The sequence below is a fragment of the Agelaius phoeniceus genome, chromosome 6 (assembly GCF_051311805.1).
Source record: "Agelaius phoeniceus isolate bAgePho1 chromosome 6, bAgePho1.hap1, whole genome shotgun sequence".
In the NCBI taxonomy this organism is placed as follows: domain Eukaryota; kingdom Metazoa; phylum Chordata; class Aves; order Passeriformes; family Icteridae; genus Agelaius; species Agelaius phoeniceus.
Window position 1 is genome coordinate 45,914,312 of NC_135270.1, and position 24,961 is coordinate 45,939,272.

At 35.7% G+C, this 24,961-nt stretch overlaps 1 long non-coding RNA gene across 1 annotated transcript in view; it reads right to left on the reverse strand.

Moving 5' to 3' along the window:
- The window catches only part of LOC143694404 (uncharacterized), a 90,461-nt gene that overhangs the window by 41,100 nt on the left and 24,400 nt on the right, over positions 1-24,961 (reverse strand). The window contains exon 3 of the long non-coding RNA XR_013182867.1: positions 22,351-22,487. This is a non-coding gene — a long non-coding RNA (uncharacterized LOC143694404). The remainder of the gene's footprint in view (positions 1-22,350; positions 22,488-24,961) is intronic.

Sequence of the window (24,961 nt, forward strand, 5' to 3'; positions counted from 1 at the left end):
GGGCACTACTATCCACGGTAAACAAAAGAGTTTCCCAAAAATCTTAAAAGTATTTTCTCCCACCCAAATACAAATCTTTCTACCTGTTCTGACAGTAACATATTCAGTCCGAAGTTCAACAGTTCAAAACAAAAAGGTTTTGAGTGTTATGATGAAAAATATAATATCTTACTATCCCAGTTTTTTATAGCTCAACCTATTATGATTTTTTTCTAGTTTGAGGCCTGATCCCTTCCTTATGTTTATAAAATCTAATATAGTCACGCAGTTCAGCAATATTGAAAATAGCCTTGTGGGCCACTATTCAAAACAATCAAAAAGATAAAAGTAAGCCTGTCAGCTTTAAAATATATTTTTTTATGTAGATATATATTTTATTATAATTTTATATATAAAATATATATCTTTTATAAGCTTGATTTAGCTTCTGAATCACCCCAGCTGAATTTTATGTGAAATTTTCAGAAGAACAAAGCCTCCACTGAGACTATTGCTTCACGACTTCAGCTGCATTGACAACACTTGGGAAGCAGCACTGCCCTGAAAGTTCAGCTCTCATTAAACAAGCAAGAACTGAACATGCCTTTCTGAAGACAGAATTTGACCTTTGTTCTCCCAAAGATTTCACTCTCACATCAAATGAATTATAGAGCAGAATCAATTTAAATAAACACACTTATATAGAACATCAGTAATGATAAACTGACACCATCAAAACAACTCTTGCTGTAAATTTCAGCTTCACTTATTTAGCTTGCCTGTGTTATTTTCTATTACTTTAGATTTATTAATATACACAGGTTTGTAGATTTTGTATGGATATTAGCTAATGAATTGCACAGTTCATTTTTAGCTTGTTTTATTTAGTTGAAAAGGCACCATTTGTCAAAGGAAAGCAACATTAAACAACTGCACAACAATGAAATGCTAACTCACTGGAAATGAGCATGTCTCCGGGTGAAAAAGAAAAAATTTATGTGAAGATCCCTGCACAGAAATCCTTTAATATCCCTCACTGACTGCAGAAATAGCTCATCCTTCTTCAAAGATGGCACTTTCTGCTTCTACACAGCCCTTTTTATTGCAAATGGAGCACAAGCTTAAATCTCTCACAAAGGGCAGAAGGCACAATAGGTCCTTGGCAAATAAGCTTTATTCCATGCAGTGGGAGAAGGAGTGGAACAGGAACAACTTGACCTGGTAACAACAGATTTAGACAAAATATCATTGAAATCCTTTTATGGAAATCAGATTAAATTTTTTCTTGAGAGAATATTTTCTGCCTAACACAATATGATAAGGGTTTTAACCCAGAGAGAGAATGTCATCAGCTGCTATCTGCTGTCATTTAGTGTGGGGAAGACACCTGAAGGACTGAGGAGGTCTGAGACTGAGGGGGGAAGGTAGAGAGCTGTATTCCTAGTAAAGCAGGGAAGCAGGTATCTGTCAATGAAGTCCAAACACAAAATTATCAAGTGACAGCTAGCTTTGGCTTTCAGTCTGCTTTGTCTGCTCCTGGTGCAGCTCCCCTGCTCTGGCACCAGGCCTTCTTACACTTCACAAAGTCTCATCCATAATAACACTTCTCTCTTCTATAAAAGGATGTTCAGATCTCCTAGGAGTTCCTAGGACTCATTATATGTATTCATTAAGCCTTACTGTGCCTTTGATGAACTAAATAATAATCCTTTTTGACAGGCAGATAAACCAGGCTGTAGAGCACTGTGGTTCCCAAGCAAGTCACTGCCAAATATTACACACAATTTCACATGTCTTCATTTGATGCATCAACCATCAGGTAGCCATTTCTTCATATTTTCCTGAAGTTTAGTATGGGAATAGAAAGATCCTATTGTGCTGGGTGATCTGTATCAATTCACTAATCTTTGACAAAAAAATGCTACAGAAGTCCCTTTAAACACGAAAGCTTAACACAAGCATGGCCAACAGGTTTTGCTTTTGCAACAGCTTTTTTACTGGATATCACAGACAGTGATACACATAATAAAAGGAGATTTAAAATTGACTGCAGTGTTTTCATTGTGGACAACACATCAGCAACATTAAAAAAGATTTTTTTTAATCCCCAAACAGCTTTTAAGGAAAGAAAAAATAACATATCTGACATTACTTTTTCCGCTACAGATTATTCTGTAAATAAACTCCCAAGTTCCTGTTTTGTGTTCAAAGTTAAAATATTCAATTAAAATTGAAAAATCTGATATTTTTTTGTAATCTGTTTTTTAACATTTAACTTCCATTTTTCTCCAGCTGTCCTTTTTTTTTTGATCCCACTTTCTAGTAGTGAGTAACTTGAGCTTGTCTACAAAAGGGAGGAATGGGGAGAAAAGGTTTTCAATGAACACCGCTTGTTAAATTCATGATCAAGAGAATTTACCCTAATTTGTTTTCTCTGGACAAAGAAAAATACTTGTAAAAGATACTCTTAATAGGAAATCTTTACCTTATTCAAACACAAGTTAGATGAAACAAAAGTTTGAGAGAGACAGTAACAATTAGTAAATCTTCATACTCAGTAAAAATAAGAAAAAAACAAAAAAATAACATTGCTTATATTCAAGAAGGAAGATGCCACTAAATGTATTAAAAGTTGTTATGGAGTAGTAGACTAGAGAGCTGTTTGCTTTGATGTTTATCTTTTTTTTCAAAATTCATTGAAAAGCATTTCTAAATTATCAGTAAACCACTACAGAAAATAAAAGAATGTCACTGCTATAAAGTAAAGGGTGAAATAATAATATCATGTCAAATCAAAAAGTTTGAAAATTAAAAGGTAAGCACAGCAATAGCTTAAAACTTTTCTCACACACTTACTCTGATTAAAAAACCTCAGCAGCAGTAGGAAAGTGCACTTCCTCCAAACTACTTTACAGATTTTATCTCTGTTTAAAATGTTCCTTCTAATGGTCATTTGATCACAATTCTAATGTTTATTCAACTTGGACACTATGTCAAAATCATTTTAATAATAGCTTTATATATTCACCTGAAATTAGTGTTAAAAATTTTAGGCAGATGCTCAAAGATACCATAGAAACTGAAGGGGATCCAATAATGTGCCCCTGCCAGAGAAGTCTGCAGCTTTTGTATTGGGAGGCTGTATTAGAAGGGCTGCCAAGAGGTTGAGGGAGGTGATTCTTTTCCTGCCTCAGCACTGGGGATGTCACAGCTGCAGCACCAGGTCCAGTTCCAGGCACCCCAGAGCAGGACATGAAGATATTCAAGAGAGCCCACCACAGGGCCATGAAGATGGTTAAGTACCAAGAGCATATGAGGAAAAGTTAAGAGAGCTGAAACTTCTTCCCAAAGAAGGACAGGCTCAGGATGATTTCTTCATTCTATATAAATGCCTGAAAATATACTGCAGAAAATGAGCCAGGCTCTTTCCATTAATGCCTGGTGATAAAATAAGAGCCAATGGGCACAAAATGAAACACAGGATGTTCCATCTGAACATCAGGAAACAGCCATTTAACTCCAAGGATGGTCAAACACTGAAATTATTCTCCCCAGAGAGGCAATTACATTTTTCAAAAGCCATCCAAATGTGCTCCTGGGCAGCCTGTTCTGAGTGCCCTGCTTGAGCACGAGGGTTAGAAAGGATGACCTTCAGACCTGTGCTCCCATCTCTTCCAGTCTGTGACTCTGAGAATTGATATTACCTCTACTGTGTAAAAAGAGTTTGAATTATTGTTTTAATTGTATGAGGACTACTGAATATAATTCAAAAGAAAAAGCTTAAAAGTTGCATTAAGGTGTACTATTTGATTAGTGAGAAAGTTAAATTTAGAATAGGGCTTTTAAAGCAGAGTTTTTAATATTAAACTCAATATGATCCTAAGGCTCTATTTAGTTTCTGAAGATATTATCTTCAAGTCTAAGTGGAATGAAGATGTCCATGTATAATTAAAGTGTTTCCAGTGACCTTCTAAGTCTTTTTCCTTTGCAAACCACTGAGACCTTTAACAAGATTTCGTGACTCTTGTTAAATCGTTATCATAACAGAAAGCAGTTCAGTATTAAGCAATGATCAGTATTCAAAACATTCATCATTTTAGTACTCTTAATAAATTTTACTCTGTACTGACAAGATCATTTGGGAAAAAACACCATTTTTTGACAGGACTTTATGAAATGAATTAAGAAGGCATGATTACTTGATAAGACTTTAAATAATTTGCTAAATTTAGAAACTCAACTCAATTTCTGTTGCGCAACCTCCTGCATTTTTAACATTATTTGAGGTCCTCATCAACAGATACTATTTCCTTAGTAAAGCACATATATTTAGTGATAGTCTAAATTCCACTTTTTTTTTTTTTTAAAAAAGTGAAGAAATACAGTAGAATCATTCAGATTTTTTCTGAACAATTTTGACTGAAATGATCACTCATTTCTCCTGAGGTCTATTGTAGTTATAGATATAACTACCTTTTATATTTCAAAAAATCTTTTCTTACTCCCATTATCAAAATCAAACAAATTTTGCCACACTACAGGAGTCTTTTAATGAAGGCAAAGATTTAATTCCCACTACATACCGTTTTTTCTTAATTCCTGAAGTTTTTTGTTAGCATATCTCCCTCTACGACCTAACGTTATTTTTTGATTCCTGATTTCTTTTGTTTCTAAACATACTTCATAAATAGCCCCTTAATTTTAGTGATTATAGTTGAAAACTGATTTTTGTAGCAGGAGTGTGAACACTCCCCTGTGTAGGAGAACTCAAATTAGTATCTCTACCCATGTATCTACACTTCTTTGGAGAGCTCATGTCAAGTTCCTTTAACTTTCTGTTCCTTTAACTTAGGGAACTACATTTCTTAGGGAAGACACAAAATGGCAAGTATGTTTAGGACTTCAAAAGGACTTTGACCTGAGAGATGTGCTAAGCTGACTTGATACATCAGTTTGGAAATAGATCAGAATTTGTATAGAAACCTGCTTTGGTCTCCTCAGAATATTTTCTGGGGAAGAACTGAGTGTTTAGGTAGTCCAGTTCCTGGCAGTTTAGTCAGATTGCATGACAAACTCTACCAATGTGGAGCTTGTGAATTAAAGCAAATATATTTTGTTTAGTGCCTTTATCCACCATCTTTGGTCATATCAGAATGGCAATGCACCTCTTATCACAGCACAACACACCCAAATAAACACCATCAGAGGTGATTTAACAATGACTTCATTAGTGTTGGAAACACAGATGACTAATTGGTAGGAGGTATTAAGTTCCTTGTCCCCATTTACATGTACTGAATATGTGCTAACAGGTCAGGCAAACTAGAACATGTAGTGGGCCACCATTACCAGGAATAAGTAGAATTTCTGGAATGCTTTTCTAGATATTTAAAGAAAGTTTTAAGTCTCAGTTCTTTGTAGCGATATAAATTTTTATCTTTCTTCTTTCAAAATGTGACTATTTAAATATAAACTGCTGTGGGTAAATTCAGGGACAAGGCAGCTTGCTTTGTGAGGAGTCTAAGAAATGCTAAAATAGTAAAAGGGAAGTATTAAAAAAAAAAAACCAACAGGCTAGCTAATTCTAAACATCAGCATTATTCTATCACTGCACAGGCTTGTGAAGATGGCATGAAATCTGTGTAAGGACAAGTTATGTTCACTTCTCTCTTTGTTTTTCATTAGCATACTCATCATTTGGGACATGCAAATGAATGGATATTTGGATTGAGAGCTCCTCCTAAACAATTAGGAGCTGAAGTTTGTTCCAAATAGCATTCAGAAAGCAATTTCTCTGAGAATAACATTAAGGTCTCAGATGCCATCTATAAGATTAATACTACAGGCTGCTAATGACTCCAGGCATGTTACAAAGGAAAACAAACCTTATTTGAGCCCAAAATATTCTCTTCTATAACATTTATTTAAGACTTTCAAGATCAGACTGCTAATGTATAATTCCTAAGCATGATCTTTTGACACACAGAAACTGTAATGCCAGATTGGAAAAAGAAAAGAAACTGTTCCTGGAATTGTCTTGGTGGATTACTTTTTTCCCTTCCCCTATTCCCTAACAGATCAATGATAATCAGGTAGTGAAAACTATAGCACATTTTGCAAACCAATATAAGAAATAATTAAATTTATTGATTTCTATTTACTCATTCATTAACTCTTTTGGTCTCTATAGGAATGATAGAAAGACCTTGAATCTTTTTCTTCTTTTCTCATAGACTACCTTTGGAAAAATCTAGGGAAAAATTAATCAGCAGTAGATGTCTGTTTTGTAGTTTTGTCACTCTCTATATGATATCTTTTTGCTATTGCTGATTGTTTGGCATTTTAGAAATAGATTAACTTGGCAAACAGTGACATTAGTTGTCAGACTGTAAGGATAACAAAAGAAAATAAATTCATGGGGGAATATGGTCTTTTTGTGGAAGCAAGAATGAAGGTACATGTTTTTTACTTTTTAATATTTCTCTAAATTTCATGCATAATATTTGAAAAAGAATTCTTGTGTTTGCTTTGCTTGACTTCCGTTTTTAGGGCCTTTCAAGAAAAAAAGGTATTCTTGAATTTATTTGCTTTTGGGATGGTTCTGGGACAGAGACAAGGCACCAGGGGGAAAAGATTTTTAAGTCCTGAACATAATAGCAGTATCTCAGCTATTAAAGATTTTTACCATATTGCATATAGTCACTTTTTTCCCAGTGCTGGTCAACAAGTGCAAGGACCTTCCTTCACAATATAATACATTTTTTCCATGGTTAATTTGTTGTGATCCTAGCAATAAGAGCTTTTCTCTCCTCTGGGATACACAGGAATTGATTATCTGGAATTTCACTAAGAAAGCAAGTTCCCTCAGTGGACAGAAACACATGTTGTCTGTCAGCCCATGGGCCATTTGTTGACATTCCATGAGACTTTTGATGGAAGTGGAAAAGCTACAGACCTGTAAATGTCTGGGGGTTTGTGTGGTTTGTCTGAAATAGAGCTAATAAGTTTAAAAAATTATAATTCCCTACTATCCCTGACAAAGTCTTTGCTGTGGGGTTTCGAGTACAGTGGAGCAAAGCTTTTGTTGCCACTTTATATGTGGAAGTGATTTCACAGCACCCTGCATGCCCCAGTGCCTCAGCATGCCTTCACATGGCTAAGGACTTGCTATTTACAGCCCTGGCACCCTCCCAGGCTGGCCACTGAGGCAGTGTTTTCCACTTTGACTGTAATTTTTCTTTACTGTTCTCATGGTTTTTTTTTTTTCTCATATGGTTGCTTTCATGGGCTTGCACCTGCAAAGCTTGACAGAGTTACAGAGAGCTCTCATGGGCAGCACCTGCCACTTGCTGGACACTCAACCATCTCTCCCCTTCTTTCCTCTGCTCCTTTAGTGTAACATACAGCAACGTGCATGGCAGGAGTTTATTCAGATGAAACATAAAATTTTGTGCATGCACATTAATATGTATCCACATATGTCTGCATAAACTGGCCAGCATGGGTGAAATTATGAAACTGAAAATTATTGGAATTATTTTGGAATGAGAAATCCTTTTATCCATTATATGACCCTCTTATGATTTGATTATGACTATGAGGTTAAACAGAATGCTCTAGGCATTTCTTGATATATGTTCTAAGCCACCATTCCATACAGATGAAACCCAAGTCAGGCATTACAGACTGAAGTAAAAGAAAAGCTGTGCATAATTGTAAGGATGACTCCTCCTCTGCTCCCATTTTTTCAGAGTTGAATACACTCAGGGAGTCTTCTATGAGTAATTCCTTTCTTCCTTATAGAAATTCTAAAGACAAATATTGTCTTGGGCCATGGCAAAGCCAATGAGAGCAGGCAGAGTAGGTAAAGAGAGATTTTCAGGACAGGTAGCTGAGCTGGTGATCCAGTGACTAATCCAGTGATCTTAGCCTCCTAGAGGCTAGCACAAAACTCTGAGTATTTGAATACTCCTGACCAGGCTTTTTTAAAAAATATGCACTGTCTTTCCAATTTTCCAAGTTTTAAAGTTGCTAATACTTTGGATTAGTGAATAAAAAAAACCAATACTTCTTGCTAGTAGGTATTTTCTGACATATTGCAGAATGAATAAGAAAAAAATCCTTCACTTTGATTAGGAGGAAATTGAGATGTGGGAACTGATTTGAAACTTTATGGTGAATTAGATGCTTTTCCAGCTATTTCTGTGGGCTTTAGATTGAAACTCTTGTGTTGATGCATGTCTGTAATGCATGTTTGCTAAAAGGTACTAGTCTGGGAACAAATTTCACTGAGGTCAGAAAAAGTTACCCTTGGGCATATCAGATTGCTGCTTAAGCAAAAACATACTGAAATAATGGGATATAAGACACTGCAATTTTTCTTTTTTTTCAAATCACAGTGTTTTCTCTAACACCTAATGTAAGGTGACTGTCATTATTTTAAATTTAGAAAGCATAGTTGATGGCCTTTTTGCATGGATTTTTGAAAGACAAGGAAGCTGCAGAAGAAATATGCTGTGCTAGGTAATTTCCAAAACCAGAAATCCCAAATAACAAACTATAATTTCACTGAAGCACTTAGAATAGGCAACATGGTCCATTTACTCTCATATTTTCTAACCACAGTTGAGTAAAGATGCTTTAGAGGATTCTGAAGGAATCTTTTGCTGACAGTTAAAGAAGAATTTGCTGCTTATTTTTTAACCTATAAAGTGCTGGATATTATACATAATTTAAATGCAACCTATTTTTTTTATGTTTTAGTGACTTCTTGGATTCATTATATTTAAAAAGTGAGTTTCACTCCTCAGCTATCCAACCAATTGTGTGCTTGTCCTTGTTTTATACTTTCCACTGAATTTTCCTGGTTCTTGCATTGAGAGAATTATTGTATAGGATTTTTTACACCATTCTTCTTGGCCTTCATGGTGCTCTCTCATCTTCAACCATTCATTAATCAAACAATTATTATTGTTTGAAAACACAGGACTTAACTCTCAGAGAATTTAGATAACAGTGTATATGAAAAGGGAGGCATTCACATCACTATACTCTTCAGTTCTGAATTCCAAAGTCACATTGCATACGTAACCCTCCACCATATGCAAAAGCAATAGAACAACAACAAAAAAGAATTTAGTGACTCACAGCTGTGGGACAAATTTAAAGGTACAAGGAAACTTGCTGGAAAGACAGCAGGACAGTACAAACATAGAATAATTCCTATGCCCACTTTCTTCCTAGGTGGTTTAACCCCAGCCAGCAACCAAGTCCCACAGCTGCTCACTCACTATCCCTGGGTGGGATGGGGGAAAAGAGTCAGAAGATAAAAGTGGGAAAAATCATGGGTTGAGATAAAGACAGCTTAATAACCAAAGCAAAAGCTGGGCACACAAGCAAAGCAAAACAAAGGAATTAAATACTTCCCATGGGCAAGCAGATGTTCAACCATCCCCAGGGAAGCAGGATTCTACCACTTATAATGGTACAGAATATCTCTTGGGTCACTTGGGGTCAGCTGTCTTGGCTGTGCTCCCTCCTAACACACTGTGCACCCCCAGCCTCCTTACTGGTGGAGGGGTGTGGAGAAAAGCCTTAACTCTGCAAGTTCTGCTCAGTGACAGCTAAAACATTCCTGAATTTTCAACAGTTTACTGCACAAATTCAAAACATAGAATGGAACTAGCTACCCTGAAGAAAATGAACTCTATAACAGCAAAAATCAACATATTAGGGAGCATTTTTAAAGCAGAGAATGAATATATTTGCATAAAACTAGTTTTTAATTACTTCTACTGCGTTCTCTGGTAATGAAAAGGAAAATATGGCCCAGATCAAACACATTGCCATTCAGTGCCACATTTACTGGTACTGAAATTTATCCTAGATTGACTCTACCTACCATTCTGCTATCACACAGTTTCAGTTGTAGATTAGTATATCTTTTTTCAGTAGCTCTACATTCCCCTTTCTTTACTAAGCAAAAGTTCACAGGTTTATTTTCTGACAAGGTGATGCCAGTTTTTGATAACATGACTTACTGTGGAGTTTCCAATGTCTTAGGAAATTAGGACATGACTTTGCTGGATTAGGATGGAACCAATATTTACATTCTTTACTAGGCTGGGACACAGACACACAGACACACAGACAAATATATATATATATATATATATATATATATATATATATATATATATATATATATATATATATATATATATATATTTAAAGAAGACAGAGCAATTTTTATATGTCCTTAAATAAACCAAAACAGTCCTCTGAAGCAACTAATTTTTAATAATATAAGCCATTACGATTATATATTTTTTCTGAGGAATTCTCATTTTATTTGTTAATAATTTTAGCATAATTTTAGCATACCTTGTCTGGCACAGATTCTTGGTTCTTGACAGTATTTAATATCTGACCTGGCCAATGCTCTCAAATGCTATCTGTGTCAGTGATAATTTCTAACTCAGCAAGTTTTCTGAGATGTAATATGCAAGAACTTTTGCTTTTCAAAAGTGCATTATTCCTAGTGATTATTTAGAAGCAATTACATTTCAAAAACAATAAGTTAAGGTTAGACAGTAGAAAGTGACCCCTCACAGTGCAATTCTATTTTGATAACTTTCTACAGGATGTTGCAAGTACCTTTTGACAATCTGTCAAAGCTTCTGTCCCCAGTATTTGAATTTTAAAATATAGCTAAAAAAAAAGTTTAAGCTTCTAGTCTACTTAATAAATGCAAATAGAGTCCTATTGGGTTTACTTAGCACTATTACTTTCACCTAAGGAGAATTCACAGATACAATATGTTTTGTACAGGAATATTTACATGCATTCCTGTCAGGACTGAATTTCAAAAGAACCTGTTACTTGCAAGACAGAAAACTTTCTCTGTTGCAGAAAACTTTTTTATGTATTTGCCATATCTGACACACTTTCACTCAGCTGTCAAGCCAAAGCATAAACACTGATTTTATCATTATATAAGGAAGGGCTGAAGTAACTGAAATTCAAGGTAAGCTCTCTTTATCCATTCAGAGCATTACCAGCTTTACTTTTCCAATCGCTTTTTAGGTGGGACTGTGTTTGAGCTCCCTTTCTTTATTCTGCTAAGACTCTTTCCTCCACATAAGCCTACAGATGGCTGCATTGAACTGTGACAGGGATGGATAAGAACTGCAAGGTAAAGTTATCAGTTGGCAGAGTGTGAAAAATCATAAGTAAATCATCACATATCTAAATGTGTGTGCATTGGTAACTAACTCTTCAGTAGCTGGTGCAAACAGCAGGCCTTAATCCAGTTTTGGTACTGGATAGAAAACTGATGAAATTTTCAAAATAGTTTCATGTCTTAAAACACTCACCCTAATGCTTCCTCATGTTCAGTTTGGTGTCTGCCAGTACCCTAAGCCTTTTCTGCCAAGGCTGTTTCCAGCACGGTGGCTCCCAACGTGTGCTGGTGCATGGGGTTCCTCCTCCTCTGATGTAGAATTTGACAATTTCTTTTGCTGAGCTTCATGAGGCTTTTGGCTGCCCCTCTTTTCAGCCTGAGGTCAAACTCTGAAATGCTGCCCAAGATGTTTGAGTTTATCCTATTTATATTATTAGGAATTTATTTCCATCTTTGGAAAAATGCTGTCATTTTTCTTCTAAAGCCATTTCACACATGCACTGGCATGAATGCCAGAAGGAATGAGTATGACCATGAGGTTTCACTGACTGCATAACCTACTACACTGAATTTCAGAAATTTGTGCCTCAAATTACAAAAATGACTTGTCATTAACTTGTGCACTCAGAAGTCAAAGCAGACAAAATCTTTAACGCCTCTATTTTATTGTTTGCTTGACAGTAACTTTAAACACAAACATTTCCAGGGTTTTAAAGTATGGTAAATTATCCTCACAAAAAGACCTGAAAGTTAATGACTGTATTAAATAAAAATGAACATGTTACTGACCTGGAAAAAGTGAAATGCTAAATAAGAATTTAGAGGCTGAGGAATTAGAAACAATAAACTGTACTGGCTTCAGCTTTTAATAGTTTAATAATAGTCTGCTTCACACTGATGTTGCTCAATTTACCATTTTTCACTTGGATTATATCAAGCACTTTCAGCTTATATATGTTCCAAAAGCACTTTAAACTGGGTCCCATGTCATTTTGTACCCAAAGATTATGTGAAACCCGTTAGATATAAAATGAAAACAGTAGATTAAAGCTGTTGTGGTCTAATAACTCTCTACTCTACACACTTCTAAAGCTTATATCAGGTTCAGATTTTGCTTACAAGCTATCCCAGAGTTCATTAATCATTGGGTGGAAAATATGTGTAAATGGAATTAAATTAAATAGTCTCACAAACCCTAATTATTATGGGTGATTAATTTCCTATTCTAGACTCCATTAAGTGCCTTTACAGATATTCTTTCTACACACCCAGGTTTCTAATTTATTTCCCCCTTTGCCTTCATGTCCTAGTAGTGCAGGGTCGTGCCAGGATACTCATTAGTTTTATGCTAGCAATTCTGCCAGGCAGCCTCAGAGGCATCAGCATCACCTCAGAAACCATTAACAGACCTGGAGCTGCAATCTAAAACTGACAAGCATAGAATAATCATTGAGGGGCTGAAACATGTTCTTCCATAAATGAGCATTTTGGAGGAAAAAATAAAAATGCATGTGTTCCAGTTCTTCACCGGAGACAAAAAGGTGATCTTAATAAATCAGACCTGAAGAGATTTTTGTACATATCTGCTTGCCATGTCTGAAAAATAGCATCAAGTTTTTCAGACCCATGATTTATTTTTTGCTGACAAAGTCCAGAAACATTGAATCACCATGTGGAAGCAAAGATGCTGGATCTGGTTCATAATCTGACACTATATTGGCTGGGCCTGATGACATTATTTGCATACTTGTCATGATATGTTTCACTTAAGTTGTCTGCTGCCTCGCTTACCAGAACTATTTATGAGGCAATTTTTCACAAGAACAACATGAAGAATTTGCATGGTCATGTATATGAAGATTCATCTGAAATAACTAGCATAGTTTTGAGGGACTTTGAATCATTAGTTACTGATCCTGATTGGATTAGTGAGTCATTTGGGGGAAACTCACAAAAGACAGGTAAAAATATTAGGGAACAAAATGAGATGTCTTGCTTTGCTCAGTGACTTGGCCCTTCAGACTCCTATTCCCTTTCTGACAAACAGAAACAGCTAATGTTTCCCCTTGATCATTTACTGTGGACACATATATCCTTTGAAACACCTTTCTCTTTCTCACTTTTTCTCCTCATAACTCCAACTCCATAGTACTGGTTTAGAATCATGTTTCCCTTTCTCAGTTTGGCCAAGGGATGATAAGGCAGCTACACACTGGTCTATAGCACAGCTTGACTATAACACAGCCACACATTTATCAGCGATAATATAAACTGAAAAAAGACTTTCTGAGATAATGGAGGGGAAACTTGCCTTCACTAACCACCACATTCAACACTGAATTCACTGATAATCTGTCTGCCTGTAATGGTCAGGCTTAGATTTTTTTATCTCGTTAAAAAGCAGATGAGCTTTTGTGTTCAAAATGCTAATGGAAACAACATTAAATTCCTCTGATTACAGCAGACTACACATATTTTTATGAAGCATACTGAAAAAATAAAAAGGAATAAATTACTAAGTGCAAACCAGTCAAGATACAAAGATCAGCAATCAGGGTCTTCATGTCAGCATTCACCTCATCTGTGTCTCCATTGTGACCCAAGATTTCATCTTAGTCGTGGAATGCACAGTCAGTGAATTCATTGTGATTTGCACTGCCATATACCTCATCTTAAAGCAGATTTGTAGGCTGAACATTTGGAAGACAATTTGCAATCTTGATGCTGATTAGCTACCAATTGATCCCGACAGGTCTGATGCTGTGATCAAACAAACTTCTGAGGCTTGATTCACCTGTGTACAGCTCAGTGTCCAGGGCCACTTGATATCTCCTGAGTATCTATGACATATTCTTGGGGTTTCTATGACAGAACAGTTATAGAACCTATAGAAGAGCTAGTCCCCTTCAAAGGAGTGACAAAAGGAGGTTAAGTACAGAACCCAAGGACAACTCAGATGTCGATGCTTACCAATGTGAGGGAAAAAAAATAAATCAACCAATGTAGTCTTAGGCAACATTACTGAGGCTGGTTATAGTTCCTCTAGGTCATAACATTCTCTGTGCCTCAGTTCTCCATCTGAGGCCTAACTTTAAACCACCTGGGTTTAAAGACGTACCTTATAAAGAAATAGAAACACTAAAAATCATGAGGCAGACACATCTGAGTGGGGTCAAGGAATATATAAAGATAGCTGGAGGAAGTATATGATCTAAACAAAATTGTATGTCCCAAGCTATATAATACATTGTACAAAGGACTGATGGCAGATTTTGAGCTCTCAAGCATTTGGGTTTTTTGTCTGAACTCTCTGCTTTGTTTCCTAAAAACTACAATATATTTTCCCTTCTCTTTTCAAGATTCAGATTGTCTCTAACATTGCTTTTAATGGCACTACTTGCAGAGTAAAACAATTCAAAGAAATAAATGAGGCAGAACACTGGCTCGTAAGGAAAGAGACTCATAATGAAAGTTGTTCTTTTGTTTAGGGTGGATCTCAAAGCTTTCTGTAAAATGTGAGATTACTGCTCAAAATCCAAAGTTTCTAATATAAAAATCTCCTACTGCTCAGTTCCTCAGTTCCTGTGAGAGATGCACATAAGTCACTACTGAAACATAAGCTGATAATACTGAGGCTAAGGTAAACTTTAAAAGCACAGCACCATACATTTTGTGAAGATCTTTTGTAACTCTATAAAAATGCCATCAGAAAATTGTTCTGTGTGGCGGCTGTTTGAAGATATGGTCATTTTATCTAGGATACACAAGAAAACAGCTGGGTAAGCTGTCTTTATCAGACAAGACAGATAAAGGGATAGCACTTAAGGAAAGAGTGAAAAGAGTGAAAAAGGGGACTTTGTGACAAATTGATTTTCATCTCCAATTATGGCTTTTTAGGAAATATATCTCTCACAAAGGATTCAAACAAGCCTCCTAATGCAGGTAGCTATTGCCTTCTGGTAACTACTTTTATTTGTGCTTTCATTAGATGGCTCTAATACTAAAGTGGCACATACAAAATTTTACAAATCTGCTGCTGTCAATGACATTTTAAGACCTGTATTGCAGCTCTCTCAAAATGCAATATGATAGCTATGCTACAGTGTTCTCTGAGAGGTGTTTGAAGAAGCAAATCTATATGCTTGCTGGAAAAATATGGCATCTTATTAGACTAAGTTGTTAAAATTCTAACAAAGAAGTCTTCCAGGTAGTACATTTCTGCACTACACTGCAAAAAAAAAAAGAGAGATGAAGTTTCGGGTAACATGGGCTTTACCTCCCTGCCTCTGAACCATTTTGTTGAGTGAATTATGCCAAACCATCTGCACAGCCTTCAGCTCACACAAAAAAGAGGTGAAGAATTTCAGTAATGGTGCCAAAGAGAGGACTCTCATTTTCTTTTATATGCCACAGTGGATTTCAGAGTTATCCACAAACACACCCACATTTTTATTGTGTCTCTTAAACTCCTGTATCAGCACTATTAATGAAAAGAAGATTTAGTATATTAAAATGCAAATTAAATGAACTTTGGCAGAGAATTCTTGCAGTACTTCTATCATTACAAGTAATAATTAGCTTATGAGCTGAAGTAGTGGTTTACTAAAAATAAATAATTTTTAGATGGAGGGCTTTAATCTGACATCTGACATGTCATATTCCACTTCAAGTGTAAGTGTAAATGACTTCAGTTTCACTTGAATGATTTAGAAGCAGCATCCAGAGATCTTGAAAATAATAGCTACACTCTTTATGAAGCAGCAGTAGAGTTTTAAGCACAAAAATCTATCTAAAGCAGTATATAACAGATAAGAAACCTGTGACAATTAGCAGTAGCTATGTGGAGTGCTAAAGTGCAATTTTCTCTTCTTAGTAGGACACACAGCATGTTTCACTGGAATTAAGAAGCAGAAGGAGCCTAAAATTGTTTCAACTCTTTGAATAAGATTTCAATGGTTGCAATATGGCTTCCATTTGATTAAGGTAAAAGAGGCAAATGAAGCTTTTTGACTCTACACAGGTGGGTTGGAAAAAATCATTAACCTTTTTCCACAGTTCTAGATGAGTCAGACTAGAGATACTGAAAACAGAATATCTGAGGTATTTTGACAATTTAATTGAGGTTTGCTTCAGGTTTTCAGTGGAGCAAGGGTTATTTGATTTAAATTGCCCTGTCTGGCATTACTTTTTTTCAAAAAATGAGGTAATGCCTCCCTCAGGATTAAAAGGAAAATTGTATCATTCTCCTTCATCTGGTTTTTATCCAAAAATACTTTCACCTGTCCCAGGGAACAATTACATGATTTTCTCACTTTTAGAATAGGCTCTTGTCCACAGTACTCTGTGTGATTTTATTGTTTACCAACAAAAGCAGTGTTATTTGGAAGTTCTTCCCTTAAGTAGTCTGTGACCAGAGGTGAATTACTTGTCAACATAAGTTTCTAGAAATATCGTTTCACTTTAAAGGATAAAACACACATACTCTACTCATGCAGACCAAGCAGGTCTGGAAGCTTCTTATATGAGAAAAATTTGGGTTATCTATATGATTAGATTTTTTTGAAGTATCCTCTCTTGTAAGTGCTATACTTTAGTTCTGATGGTTCCCTGCTGTTTGATTTTAAATGGGGAAAGAGGTTTATTAGGTGGCAGAAGGCAAAGAGCAAAACCTTCATCATCGTAACTCAGACATCATCTCATTCCAGTCCAAAAGCATTCACAAAGTCAAGATAAAGCTTGTCTTCACATTTCACTCACCCTCCATGAAATGTAACCATCTTCATATAACAAGCATCTCAATAACTAGATATTGTGTTCATAAATTATTACGGAACATATTGAGAATGATTAATGAAGCAGAATTGTTTTCATAGAAGATAACACAGTGAACATGAAATTGTTCTCATACTATATTTCAGCCTTTTTGTCTGTCTTACAACTCATTCTATGGGCATCAATTCTTCTGGTAATTTGTAATTACTATTGAATTTTGGAACATTCTGTAGTGAGGAATTTAAAATCGAAGTTTCATTTTTTTCTCTCAGAAAGTGATGATGCATCAAAAATTCATTCCTCTATCTTCTCAGATATATCAGTTTCTGAAAGACATTGGTCTGGAATGCAATTTTAGATTGAAAGTAGAAAAACAATCATTTCTTACCCTTGCCTGACATCTGACAAGGCACCTATCCCAGGGATTAGAATAAGGGCATTAAATATAAGAACTAGGTGTTCAAGCCCTGGGAGAAGATGTTATTTATGTCACTCTGGATTAGTGCCCTAACTAATGCTCAAAAGCAGGTTTTGGTCTTCCTCCAGAAGAAAATGAATCAAAACCATGTACCACTTGTACCCAAGTGACATTAGAGTTCTGTTTACAGCCCAATTTATTTCTGTGAATTAGTAAAAGTATTTAAAACACTTCATTTCACTGTCTGAGGATTTGTTTATTATCCTAAGACAAAATTGATTTCAACAATGCATTTGGATAGGTAAAAATGAAATCCAAATCCTTGAAGTCTCAGGCAGTAAAAAAAAAAAAAAACTTAAGATGATTTTCAGATTAGTCAAAAAATCAGGCAGGAAACAAAAATCCTAATCTTTCATTTTGCCACACATTGTTTTTTTGAAAAGAAATCAAGTAATAATTTTGGAACTGAGATGACCCCGATTTTTGAGCCTCCTTGTAATGTAAAAACACAATTTCACAGCAAGATTTAGCTCCTTTCTAATATCTCATGCATACATTCACATTAAGTTTTGCTTTACACCTCCCTTCAATCTTACTGAAGAAATGTGTGAAATTTGCTATGATTTTACATTAGAAAACATTATTATATTTATGAGTATCTCACTGAGATGAAGTGAGCACAGATCTGAGGATTTTGTTGCAGTCAGTCTGACGTGGGCTCCCAGCATCCAGATAGACTGAGAGGAGGGTTTAGGAGCAAAGTCAAAATGAAGAAAAATCTCCTAATGGAAAAATCACCTGTCAGAAAGCTCTGTCAAGGAATGTTCATAGTATGACACTTGATGAAGTTGCTGTTCACAAGGTATAAGTATGAACAGCATCTATGAGCCAGAGATAGGAAAACCAGCAATGAAACAGAATCAGCACTTGGACAAAGAAATGTAAACACACTTAAATCCATGAAGAAGAAAAGCTGTTTAAAAGTGAAAAGACTACTATCCCTTTGAGACATGGAGACAAGCTTTCTCTCAGCACCACAAGCAAGTTTTCAGGCAGAGCCAGCTGGCTTGACAAAGACTCCCTTCATCTCCCTTCATCACTGTGTAGGCTGCTGCATGGAAAAGCCGCCCTGACAGCAGAAAAATGAGGTTCAGATTTTATTTTCAAAGTCTACCAGATTGTAGCCTTCTTTAGCTACATCTGGACCCATCATAAGCAAATGGGAACCCTACCAGAGACTTAGGGCTGGGATTCTATTCCTCATCAGTAACAGGAAAATATTGTTACAAGTATTATTGTTATGTTATTTATATCATGCCATACAAGCAGAGAAACAGTGCAAATATTTTAAGTTACCACTGGCCATAGACTAGTATGTGTTTGAGGAAGGCAGTGGAAGAAGTTTCTACTAATTCTTTTAGAGTATATGGTTTCTCATTTGACATAGTCCAGTCCTTTAAATTGTAGTACCGACTACAGCTGGAAAAAAGAGATGTGTGTTTAAAAGAGCAAGGCACTCATGCTTTGTGAAAGGGCATTGAGCACAAGAAGCATCTGTGTAAAATCTGTGTCTACAAAGAGTACTGAGATTTGGAAAAGATGTGGTATGATAGATACTCATGTATAAATAAAGATCATATGTCAGTGAGATGCACATGATGAATTGCCTTATGACTTTCTGAGTATTTCATGCAGATTCTGATAAATAACTTCTCCCTCCATCGCTTCCTTTCACATTCCAAAAGCAGATCTTCACTGAAAAACACCACTGAAAAATATGCTTAATTTTTGCCAAGAATCTGTAGAAAAATCCAATTTCTTCTGGACTAGAGCCTGGGATTTCCTTGCGATGAGAACATTCAGCTTTCTAGAGCTTAGATTCACAAAGTTTGAGAATATTTTTTTATTTCTTTTTTTATGTAATGTCTTTCACCTAGACTATCTCAGGACTTTTATAAAGCTTTTTAATGTAGTGGCTACTACTTTCTTGATATATAAAAATAATCCCATTAACTAAAGCAGGTGCCTCATGTAGTAGACTGTAGTCTCTAATTCATTTTATTTCCCACCTAAAATACTAACAACTTCCAAAAACTTAAGCATATAAATCCCTTCTGAGCTTGCCATGCAGCATTCACAGACTCAGAAGAAACCCAATTCTTCTGCACATTCTGCATTTACTATTATTATTATTATTATTATTATTATTATTATTATTATTATTATTATTATTAATTAATTAGGGCTCACCTAGGTGTTATCAACTAAAATCTTTCCCTTGTAGCAGTGTGTGAGCATGGTAGTTGACTTTAACTATTTTTGTGAAGAACCTTCAAGGTAAAGTTGCACATGAGAAACCAGTACCTGTACAAAAAAGCTTGTTCTCCATAGGGTAAGGATACCCCTTCCATTACTGAGCTTTGGGAGCCTAGCACACAGTACTGCAGGGCTTGTGCTCCAAACAGGAGAGGGAGCAAGGAGGAACAGAAGTGAAGGGGACAAAAAGGTTCATCCTGACCTGGGGCCAAAGCTGCCCCACACTGTGATGGACAGTAGGAGCTCAGGATTAATGCCAGATGGAAAGGGGACTTGGATGAGAAGAAAAAACCTCCACTTGCTCCTTCAGGTGGGGCTCATACACCCTGAGTACAGCTAGAGTAGCAGAAGGGGATTTAACTTGAGCTGAGGGTCTGATCATCAGGATCTCAGAAATAAATAACATATTCAAACAAAGAAAAAAAGTTCATTAGCTGTTTGCCTCACTGTTTTTTCCCATTCTTTCCCCAAAAAAGCTTCACCTGTTGTCACTTAAATAACTGGGACCACTGTTGAAAACCAGAAGGAATAATATGCAGCATGAGAATACATATCCTAGCCTTTTGATGTACGTGGAAATAATAACATAAGAAAGACTTAATCAATAATTCAACAAGGAGCAGAAAGTGAAGAGGGGAATAAAAAGTCTGAATTTAAGCAAAACATTTTGATAACCAGCATCAGATATGTCTGATGCAGATGTGGCTAATTATTTAATGACAAGTTAATGAGATTTACAATATATACTGCAAATCTCTATACCATCGAACAGGCAAACTGCCACAGATTCCATCTCAGATTAACAGAGGGCAAAGCATTTTACATGCCTTTGACCCTGTTTATAATTTCACAGGGAAAAAAAAAAGGAAAAATAAAACATAAAAGAAAACTCCTTCCCCAAAGTGGGGTTTTCAAACAGTGATAAAGTTAGCAGAAACATACTTTCCGTACAATAAAAAGTATAAATAGAGCTCATATTTTTGACTCTTGATTTTACCATTAGCCTCCCATTCTTATATTGCATTTTGCTTTCATCTGTTTTTTAAACTTGAAAATCTCATCTGTGCAGATCCGGAAAGAATTGTTAAACACATTAAATGTTACAACCATTTAAATAGCATGAATATAATTGTCTGGGTTTATTTTGCTAAAATTATGTTTAAAGAATATCTTTACTTAGTGTGCTATGAGGTCTCTCTATTATACCTGCTACAGTTAATAACCCTGTTGAGGCTAGATAAAAAACAGAACACTAACCAAAATTGTTGAGAAATAAGAAGGTACAATTGAATCACTACAGCTTTCTATACTTAAGTACTAATTTCCTCTAAAGAGGGCATATTTAAAATAGTTAGTCAAACCTGTTTTAGCTATTCAAAGTACTGACCAAACCTTATTTTGCAAATATACAAAATATTCCTAGATAAACTCTTTTTTTTCTGTTTAAAGAAGAGGACTGTAAATGCCATTTATTCATTTAGTGCAATCACTACATAGACTGGCAAAGTGTATAAACATAAAGGTATATAAACATATATCCAAGTGAATCACTTGTAATTAGCTGAAAATTAGTCATTCACAGTCAATTCATAGGGAAATAGTATTTATAGAAGCTGAAAGAAGTGGGGTTAGGAGTGACTTGATTGCTACACATATGATAACATCCTGGCAATTGTGGTTCCAGAGTATCCACTAAAATATTCTGGAATTACTCTATCAATTAACCTATGCAGTTTAAGAAATGATTTTCAATAGTAACCATAGTTTGAAAAAACCCACACCCAAAATATTTGAGTAGAAGAGATAAAAAGCGAAAGAAATTATGGACACAGAGCTGCTGGACAACTGATAAACTGCAGGTTTGGGAATTTTGGTCATGATTTAGTAACACCGTTGTGATGGGAATTGTATTCAACTGTTTGAATGTTACAGCTGCTTGAAAAGTTCCAATCAATTAATAAATTAGTTTTCATAAAGGGTTGATGAGCTACTAATGACGATTTTTTTTAATTTGCTATTTGTATTACAGTACATGTTTTGGCAGGGGTTCTTTTGAGGATTTATATGGGGACCAAAGCTGTAATGAGTGCTTAAAGAAAAAATGAAGCCTTTGATTTTTTGGGGGTGGGAGAAGATTTAGCAGATGATAAATGAGCCTATAGAATTTAAAGCATTTAAAATCTTTTCCTATCATCTTTGAATCAGCTGGAGAATTATGTTCCTTTGGCTCAACACATGGACCTTAGATTTAAAAATAACCATATTCCTTCCTGAGTGAGGCAGTGAGCAGGATAAAAGCCAGATGTACTGGTTGTCTGAGATATTTAACATTCTTTTTTTTTCTTGACACATTCTCACAAAGCAAGTAAATGTGCGGTTCATGTTGTGAAAGCTGTGGTTAGAGCTTGATTCTGGCCAGGAGGTTGAGAGAATTTCTGTTTCCAATATCCCCCATGCAGCAGAGCAACATGCTTTCTCACATACCTGGCAAGTATGTGGAATGAGTGCCCTTAGCAGCTACTTGTCACAGAATCAGTTGTACAAGGAAAGTGCCATGGAGAAAGGAAGTAACGGGGTTTGAGGGTCACTAGACTCTGCTTATTCATCAAATTAGGGGATTTTCATAGAGATAAGTCACTTTTGATTAAATTCTCAGAATTTCTCTGATTACTTGCCAATTCACCTTTGTTGAGACTGCTTTCTGGCAGCTGGTCCACCAGATTTCCACCCTTTCAGAAGCCACAGCTCCTTGAGAGCTCAGCAGTAATTTATTCATTTACAGAAGGAATCCAAAAGCTTCAGTTTTCCAGCCAGATAAGTCTGAAACAGAAAGCAAAAATAAAACAAAATTTTTCTGATAAAGAAATTAATTTTTAAAGTTCCACTTTATTCCCAATTCCATGCCTATTAATTTTTTATCTGCTAAGCTTATTAAGTTCAGTGCATTGGTCTCTTTTTCCTTTTACTGAATTTTTGCACCAAAGGGGGAATAAAGCACGATATTTCATTGCACGGTTTTTGATATTTTGCATGGAAATGAGATTTTTAAATGCAAATCTACAAATTAGGAATATTATTTAGTTCTTAGAAGAACTTATAATTCAGAGACTCAATTCCTATCCCAGTCATCTGGGGTTTAAAGCCTTTTCAAGAGATCTGGGAGCCAGAGATTCAAATGCTTGTGTCCAATTAGGAAGGCCATAGGTGTAAAGAGCAATAGTGTGTGTGTGCTTTCATCATTGGCTCAGGGAACATATTCAAGTCATCCTCCATTTCAGTCAAAGGTGTATCACAGTGAAGAAATTAAATCAAGATTTCTGTGAAAACACAAAACAGAATGATCAGTTGAGATGATGTTTCTGTGTGCTACCGGGAGTACTTGGAAGCAGATATTTGTGCCCTTCTCCCAGCTTAGGGCATTTATGTCTTTTGTCAAAGATATGTGTTCTTTGGAAATGCATAAGCCATCCTCACAGAAAACAGAATTCAGATTCTCCTTCTCCTTGATGTGTGCCCTAAACACAAACCAAGAACATTTTATTCTCTATTTCTGATGTTCAGTTTTCAGTGTTGGGGCAGAGGTGAGTCTGTATGCTGGGGTAGCTTCAAAAGAATAATTCTTGCTTCATTTATGGCAAAGAACACTAACCAATCCATTTCTTGTTGTTTTACAGCATTATTGTGGAAGCTGAAGAAATGCAACTTTCAGTCTTCTAAATTTTGATGGGAAAACTGAACTCTGCTACTCTGGAGCCTGTGCAAATTTCTAGAATCAATTCTCAGAAAGATGTATCAGTATTAACACCATTTGAAAGAAAAATTTGTTAACAAGTTTTAGGTTTCTCCTTACAGAGTTTTGTCTGTAAATTCAGAAATTGATCAGAAATTTGTTCATAAAGTACCTATAATATCAAGTTTCTATAAAGACAAATGCATGTCTATCTCACTTGGAAGCACAAGCTACACCACCTGTCTCTGGTGCCACAGTTGATGGCAGTTCCTTTGTTTCTGTGTATGAAAGCAAAGGAAATGAAAATAGGTCTCTCTTATACTTCCTGATTAAAAATAGTGGGCATAGGAAACTTAGGATCCCCCAGCAACAGACAGCAAGTATGCAGAAGGCTTTGACCCTTAAACACCATTTCAGCCCTATTTTGTGCAACTGTCCAGTTTTTGGTTGATGTTAGCTATGGATACTTGAGAAATTGAATCTAATCTAATTGTGTTGAGATATTGTCCTGCTGTTTTCAAATACTATCTAATTCAGTACTTCATGAGTTCTTATTGGAATGCACATCTTCTACTGGAGTGAAAGTAAGTATTTTCATCATGGTACTTATTTTTGTTACTAACATTGCTACTGTTACTATTGCTACATTTTTTTTTTTTACCACATTCTTTCTTGCTTTGAAATCACAGCAAATGGCACTTTATTTTGAAACTGGTTAGAGCTGATGTATTTATTAATCTCAAACAACTTTATCCTAAGGAAGTGGTTTTCTTTCTGGAATTAGATATATATATTAATGAAAGATATGTCAGCAGAATGTTTGGAGACAGTGTCAGTTTCAAATTGAAATGATAAAATGTTTTTCATCCAATATTACATATGATTTTACAATTCAAAATTACCACAGACACCTTGTATAAACGCACACATTTTAGTGCAAACTTTCATATACACTCTCTCTCTCTTCAAAGATAGACATGTTATACTCTAAATTATTGACACAATACACGGATTATATGAGAAGGTAATAAAGCACACAAAAGTAAATGCAGTGACAAATGTACTACATAACACCAAACCATTTGCTATACTGAATCATCCAAACCTATATATTATACTAGCAGTCTGAATAACAATTTTTGGACAATGCTGAAATGAATTGTAATATGTCAGGCAAGATCATTTTCCATTGGGACTTTATGTCAATGGTCTCCATGAGTGAAATCTTGACTCCCCTGAATTCTAGAGAGAAGCTCCTCATGGGGCTATGCTACTTCATAACAGGAGAGGCTCTGGGTCCCAGAGCTGTGAGAGACTTTTAAATGATCCATCACCTCAGTGCTGTTCAGATTGTTCTTTGGAAAGGAACTGAAAGAGCCTTTGAACGTCTTTCTTCTTTGAGAAGGAATATTTAAGTGAACAGGGCTGAGAAAAGAAATTCTTATTTACATATACAGCAGCAGTCCCACTACTGATGAAAGTAAGCAATTGAGATGAGAAATCATACAACAGATGTAATTTTATGAAGTACTACATAGTAGCTACCATTGCAAACAAACAAATA